This window comes from Pezoporus wallicus, unplaced genomic scaffold (genome assembly GCF_028554395.1).
Source record: "Pezoporus wallicus isolate ANWC-B61680 ecotype Strahan unplaced genomic scaffold, APGP_CSIRO_Pwel_v1 contig_7673, whole genome shotgun sequence".
Taxonomy (NCBI): Eukaryota; Metazoa; Chordata; class Aves; order Psittaciformes; family Psittacidae; genus Pezoporus; species Pezoporus wallicus.
This window is the reverse complement of record NW_026639532.1, coordinates 405107-412639: the sequence shown is the minus strand read 5'-3', so window position 1 is coordinate 412639 and position 7533 is coordinate 405107.

Genomic DNA, 7533 nt, shown 5'->3' with positions numbered 1-7533 from the left:
TTCAGATACTGGAAGGCTGCTATGAGGTCTCCATGCAGCCTTCTCTTCTCCAGGCTGAACAGCCCCAACTTTTCTCAGCCTGTCTTCATATGGGAGGTGCTCCAGTCCCCTGATCATCCTCGTGGCCCTCTGGACTTGTTCCAACAGTTCCATGTCCTTTTTATGTTGAGGACACCAGAACTGCACACAATACTCCAGGTGAGGTCTCATGAAAAGCAGAGTAGAGGGGCAGGATCACCTCCTTCGACCTGCTGGTCACTCTCCTTTTGATGCAGCCCAGGATATGGTTGGGCTGCAAGCGCACACTGCCTGCTCATGTTCATTTTCTCATCAACAAACAACCAAAAGTCCTCTCCGCAGGGATGCTCTGAATCTCTTCTCTGCCCAGCCTGTAGCTGTGCCTGGGATTGCTCCGACCCAGGTTTAGGACCTTGCACTTGTCATGGTTAAACCTCATGAGGTTGGCATCAGCCCACCTCACAAGCATGTTGATGAATCTCATACATATTTATAATGTTCTACCTGTTCCCCAGCAAGCCTTCTCTTATTCAGTCTATAAGAAGTCCCACCTTTCCTTGTATGGTGCATGATCTAGCCCCTCAGTCATCTTTGTAGCCCTTTTCTGTACTTGCACCAGTGTGTCCATGTGTCTCTTGTACTGGGTTGCCCAGAACTGGACACAGCACTCCAGGTGTGGCCTTGTCAGTCCTAACTGGAAGCTGAGGGATTGTGTCTCTCAACCTGCTGGTGATGCTGTTCCTCAAGGATGCCCCTGGCTGCCTTTGCCATGAGTCCACACTGCTGGCTCCTGTTCACTTTTTCCACCAGGGCCTTTACTGCAAAACTACTTCCCAGTTGGCCAGCCCCTATCCTGTACTAGTGCATGGGGTTGTCCCTTCCCAGATGCAGAACATTGTGTTAAACTTGGCTCAACTGCATGAGGTCTGTGTCAGCCACTTTCTCCAGCCTGTCAAGCTCCTTCTAGATGGATGCATGACTCTCTGGTGTATTGGCCACTCCTCCCTCCTTCAGTGCTCTGGTTCATCAGTGAAGATGTTGAACAGGGCTGGAGACAGTATTCATTTCTGGGTTACACTGCTAGTGACTGGCCTACAGGAGGATTTTGTGTTACTGATCATTAAAGCCCTTTGAGCCTAGCAGGTTGGCTAGTCCATTTAACTGTCTGTTTTTCTGGACTATATTTCACCAGTTTCTCTGTGATGGTGTTATGAGAGACTGTAAAATACACATGCTTGGGTAACTAAGTCTGGTTAGTTAAAATAACAGTTTCTCCATACCAGTGTGTTAAATGGCTGTTCTGGAGGTTCACAGAGAAGGAGAAGGCTTATCTGGGTGTTCTACCTGCTGCCCCATGGTTAAGGGTACAGCTTTAGCAGTGGCTTGAGTTTGATTTTGCTGACAGTAGCACTGAAGGCGTGAAAATGTGTTTAAATTGTGATCTCAATATCTGAAGTGGGCTTGAATTGTTAGTTAATAAGATGTCCTGGGTTCAGCAGTAGCAGTCATGCTTTTTCCTTTGTGGTAGCTGGTGCAGTGCTGTGTTTTGACTTCCAGCCTGAGAACAGTGTTGGTGAAGCCGATGTTTTCGGTTGTTGCTAAGTGATGTTTACCCTGACCAAGGACTCTGTGAGGCTCATGCTCTGCCAGGGAGGAGGGGAAGCTGTGAGGAAGCAGGGACGGGGCGCCTGACCCGGGCTAGCTGGGGAGGTATTCCATACCACAGCACGTCATGCCTGGGGTGAGGGGTAACTGGGAGTTACCTGGAAGGACACGGGCTTCCGGGTGGGACTCGTTTTCTTGGCCGGTGGTATCGTATTCTCTTCCCTTGTTATTTTCCCTTACCATTGTTGTAGTTGATAGTAGCAGTGGTGATTTGTGTTGTACATTGGTTGCTGGACTGTTCTTGTCTCAACCCGTAGGAGTTGCACTCTCTCGATCCTCCTCCCTGTTCCTCCGGGAGCGGGGGAGAGCCCTGGTGCGGGGGGGGGGGGGACGGGGGACGGACACGGACCTCGATTGTTGTCAGCTCGGCCCCACTCACTGGGAGTGAGTGAACAAGTTACCTGACTGGGTTTAAACCACGACATAAGACAAAGTGATTTCTGTGAAAATGCCTTCTAATTCCCATGAGAAATTGCCCAAATAATTTACTCAAGAAGGACAATTATCTTTAATATTTTCCCTAAATTCACAAGCTGTGAAGGTAGTGGCAGTGAGTTGTTATGATATTGCTTTTGTGGAGTGGACCTTAATAACTCTTTTATGCCAAAGATGTTTTAACATTATAGTTTGTATGAAAGAGAGATAGTATCTCTTGCTAATAAGTATAAACTGTACTTCTGTCTTTAGAAGGTCAGTAGTATGTAGCAGCGGTTATAAAGCAATCTCTGCAAGGGTGGTTGTAGAATCACAGAATAGTTTAGGTTGGAAGGAACCTTCAAAGGTCACCTAGTCCAACTCCCTGTAATGAGCAGGGACATCTTCAACTAGATCAGGTTGCCAGAACCACATTCAGCCTGTCCTTGAGTGTCTCCAGGGAGGGTGCATCCACCAACTTTCTGGGCAACCTGTGCCAGTGTTTTGCCACCCTCACTATAAAAGATATTTTTCCTCACATTCAGCCTTAATCTCTCCTCTTTTAATTTAAAACCATCACCCTGCATCCTATTGCAAAAAATCCATGGCATGGGGGGATCTTCCCACACACCCGTTTCTCACACACTGGCATTTCCTAAATATTTGCCTTATAATTCCCACCAGAGCTTCTGTTGGCCCCCCAAAGCAGGCCAGGAAGGTGGGACTGTGCATTGCTGTGATGCGCAAGCTGCTGACCTGTCTCTGCAGACAGGTGCTGTGCTGACTCCCTGGGGAGGATGCCCCATCTGCCCTCAGCAGAACAAATGGAAACCACAGCTTTTTATGAAATGCATGTTGCAGAACATGTTAAGGAGTATCCTCTAAGTGTCCTGAAATTAAGAACATAGTCCCCAGAGCCTGGGATGGTATCTTGGCAGGATAACTGTAAGCAAGGTTGTCCGCCCACTGCTCAGATGCACCCCTCTTCAGTTTCAGACAGGAGCCTGGTATTGGTATTCCTGTCTGGTGATGTTCTTGTATGGTGGTGGGCTAACAATACTTTGTCAGTGGTGTAACCCTGGACTCCTCCCCTGCTATTTAGATTTATTAATGCTGATGCCAGCACTGTTGGCCTATTGCACCGCAGTGTGGGTAGAAGAATTCACAATTGTATTTTAGGTAAGGCACTAGAATGTTCTGCTAAACCACCTCCACAAGGTTGATGAGATGCATAATAAACCCATGCTACCTGGTTTTCACCAGCCTACTGCAGGACCATTTGTCCTGGAAATGACCGCCATCGTCTGATGAAATACAAATGGGGATACATAACCATTGGCTTAAAAAGTGAAGGTCTTTCCTACTGGCCTTCTGGTTGGCATGGGAAATAGGCAGTACAGCCAGATGGTTGTACATGTATCTGCCATCGCTGGTATTTACTGCAAACTGTGGCGTCTTTTAAGTGGCCCATTGTGGTGTCTGTGAGGTGTGGCCTGGGACCATCCAGTACTTTGTCTGTCTGCAGCGCTGTTGTAGCAGTTTTCTTGTTTCTATTAAGTTGGAGATCTGGTATTCCTAAAATGCATTTTGAATGGCCTTTTGGAGCAAGGAATGCATCTATTTTGTCCCCATTTGTAAGTAGGAACAATTCCTGAATAACCTGACTTCTTAGGAGCCCAATTCACTAACACTTCCTCATTGGAGGATGTTGGAGAAATAATGTGCTCCTACTCTGGCTCACGTGAGACATCTGAGTATTTCAACAGAGCACACTGGTTTTTGCACTTGCTCTCTGGTTTTTACCCAGTCTTGCTTCCAGAGAGGTTTACCGTGTATTGTCCAGTCATCTGCTTGTCATTTTACTAGTCTGCAGTGCGAGACGCTTAGATACCACCTGGGAGTCAGTTTAAAGATTTCTGAAGCTGATGGTTTCTCCAGCACCATAGCTGTAGCCACCAGTTTTACATACTGCTTGCTCCTCCCTTCCCGTGGTAGATTAGGAAGGTTTGCCCAGGTCTTTCACAGGCAGCTGCTTCCACTGCAGTTTTTCTTTCACATACCTTGTTGATCCATCGGTGAGCCACACATTCAGCTGCTGGGTTAATTTTTCATATGGTGAGGCCTGCTATGCCCAAGATGCTGGCAGATTCGGTGGTGGAGGCACACTGCATTAACCAGGCCAATTGCGCTGTTTTCTTTTGTAAGGCTCTTACTTTCTTTGTGCTGGCGGATGTAAGCATAGAAGTGCAGTATTTCAGTTTCACAGTGCTAGTCTGTTGCACCTTCCCAGTTTACTGACTGAAGTAATTTCATAGAACAATCACAGAATCAACTAGGCTGGAAAAGATTTTTAAGATCATCCAAGTCCAACCATTATTTGACAATACCTGTTGTAAAATTGGGAGCCTTGCTGTCAGTAACCTTGGTCTCATGGGTGATTCTTTGTTTCAGCCAGGGCTGAATAAGCAGTCCAGAGATGTTGTAGTTTTGTGTTGATGGAGGCAACCTCTAAGACCAGAAGCCTCACAGAATGTGCCACCTGTCCCCTTGCTGCCAGAACCTCCACAGAGCCATGTTCTCATCCAGTAGTAGGGCTTTGAGCTTAAAAGGATTATTGGCTAATTTTTAGCCTAAACTGCTGCATGGGGAGCTGCTTTCTGTGCTTATTCAAAGGCAGTACTTATATTTTCTTCTGGAAAGAACTGGTCTTTTTTGCTTTTCGTACTATGTTACATAATGATCTTAATATCTGGGTGAAGTATAAATTCCCTCAGGAACCTGCAAAGACTAGTAATCTTCATTGTTTCTGCTTTGCTCTGCATTTCTGCCATATAAAGGTTTGGTTAGCTTACTTTTGCATCACTCTGCAAACTCCCTGCCAGGTTTTCCTTCCAAATTTCACTTCTGTGGCAGCTCTGTGAACTTTCTTGGGGTTAATTTCCCAACCATGATTTTGCTTTGTCTCAGTAATGTTACTTAGTGTTTCTCTCACTTTCTGATTTAGTGGGACCACCACACATGACATCATCAGCATAACTGATCCATTTACAGCGTGGGGAAGTATTAAAATCTTCCAAACACTAGTCTGCCAGCGCAATGCAAATTGTGGGGGTGTGTGAATGCCTTTGGGGCAGTACTGTGAAGGTGTACTTCTGATCCCAGCATAATTGTGCAGGTTGCTCCTGTGCTTCATTAGCAGCTGGAATGATAAAGCCTTCACTGCATTCCATGCAGAATGCCATCGCTTCAGGTAGAGCTTGCTGGAGGAGAATGGTATAGCATGGGGACACTGCAGCTCTGAGTGTGGGGTGTGTCGTGATCATTAATTAGCTGTCATTTTCTGCGAACTCTTAGGCACTTTTACTGTGGCTGTTGAAGAGGGGGAATGGGCTCAGAATAACTCCTGCCTCTAATAGATGTTATCATCTGGGTGATCTCTATGTAGCCTCTGGGCAGCCCGTATTGTTTGGATGTAACCTGTTTTGAGGGAGGCTCCAAAAGCAGGAAATGTAACCACTTTTGCCACAGTGATGGTATGAACCTTAAAAGAATATTTGCCCCCTGTTATCAAAGTTTTGCCTGCCAAAAAGTCATGCCCAGTGATTTATTCGTGTACGTCAGCTACCTGTACATTTGCCATAGAAAGCACATAGGAGCCCAGCTGTAATAATAAAGATATTCACAAGCATGTTCTTGCCCCCCCCAGATTAATTTTAATCAATTTGGGGATTTTTTCATATATAGAAATGGGTCCTGTAGTCATTAGAAACATCTCCTGCTGACGGTCACGACTGCTCCAGTGTACTGTCAGTGGAATAGAAGGTTTGTTTCTTCCCTATGGGACTAGATCCAAATCTAGTCAATTGATAGTGGGGCTTTTATGTGAGCCACCAGACTGGGGTGGTTAATTGGTCCTGGTGTACTTTCTTCTCTGCTGAATGGGGAAGCAGAGGGTGTAATCAGTCCATCCACAGTCCTGATTTCTTTTTGTGGTCTATTTTTTTTCTTGTTTATGTTTTTTTTTTCCCCATAAATAGAAGGCAATTTCCTGTCAATTTTGTCTTTAGAGACTACAGGCTGGAGTAAAAGTAAAAGCGTCTCCTTTTGGTTAACTTTTTTTTCCTGTTGCAGACAATATATCAGCAGAGTGTATGCAGTGTGTCTTCCCCTGACAAGCAGGAGGGTTGTCTCTTTCATGATGCCCATCATCATGCAGCATAGTCTGGGAGGGGACACTCCAGCAGATTCTCTTGCAGCAGCTGCCCATACTGACACAGGGGCTTCCCAAGTCCTAAGTACAAGGCCTAATACAGCAGATATGACTTGCCCAAGATCACCAAGCCCTGAAATGCAGTGTCTTCCACAGGTCTACCAGTACACATTATGGTTTGTTGAATTTGAAATGACTGGGACAGAGTTTAAAGAGAAGATAAGTGAATAAAACATTTCTGAGCCGACTTCTTTTTTCGTATAAAGAAAGAGGTCGTTTTCAGGTTCATAGCCATACCACTTTTGAAAGCAGAAGTGCACATAATGGGTATTTGTGCAATGCTGTTGTATGGTGATAAAGCTGAGGCTGTATTTGACCCGAAGCAAAATAAGTAGTGATCAGGTGTCATGAAAAAGAGCATGTTGCAGTGAAACTTTCTCAACTTTCTTTCTGAAGAGAGTTAATCAAACAAAATGATGTTTTACTTGTCTCCCTCCATGTTCTGCTTCTATCCTGAAAAGTTTGATATCAGCTTTTTCCCCCCTCCGTGGGATATAGAATGTTCATTGCTTCTTTTTAACTTCTTTTATCTTATGTGGTCTGTTTCACCTTCTGAAGAAATAGAACAATGTGAATAGCTACCAAATCTTCTGTTTTGCTTGTGTCAAAGAGAAAGCTTTTCTAGAGAGTTGCATTTAGAGGCCTATTACTGTTTTTTGTGTGGTCTTCAAAAGACAATTCTGATGTAGAGTTTGGTCTTCTAACAGTAGTCCTAGTGTCTTGTGACACTTGGCCTTTTATTACTAAGGATGTGAGAGGATAATACAGATAATGCAGTAATACATTATCTATATTATTGATTCATGTATTGTTGTTGCAGTCATGATATGTATCAGTGGAAACAGTAGGCATGTGTTGTGAATTGGTGATCAATTCAGTTCTTCCACTTGCCTTAGTTGTTTTTTTAATCTAATCAGACTGGAAGCAAAATTGTATACTTGGTCATTCAAGCCAGCAATGTGTTAAGGAACTGGGACAGTTTTTGGCTGCTTGCAAAACTCTGATCAGCTTGTTGGATATACTTTGCCATTGTGATAACCTTGTGGGTCTCATTTATGAGTTACAGCAATGATTCTGACACTGTGCTTTATGGTCTTTCTGCCTGCTAGTGAGAGGTATTCCATAGTTAACTAATGTGGCAAGGAGCTGTCTGATCATTTGATCAC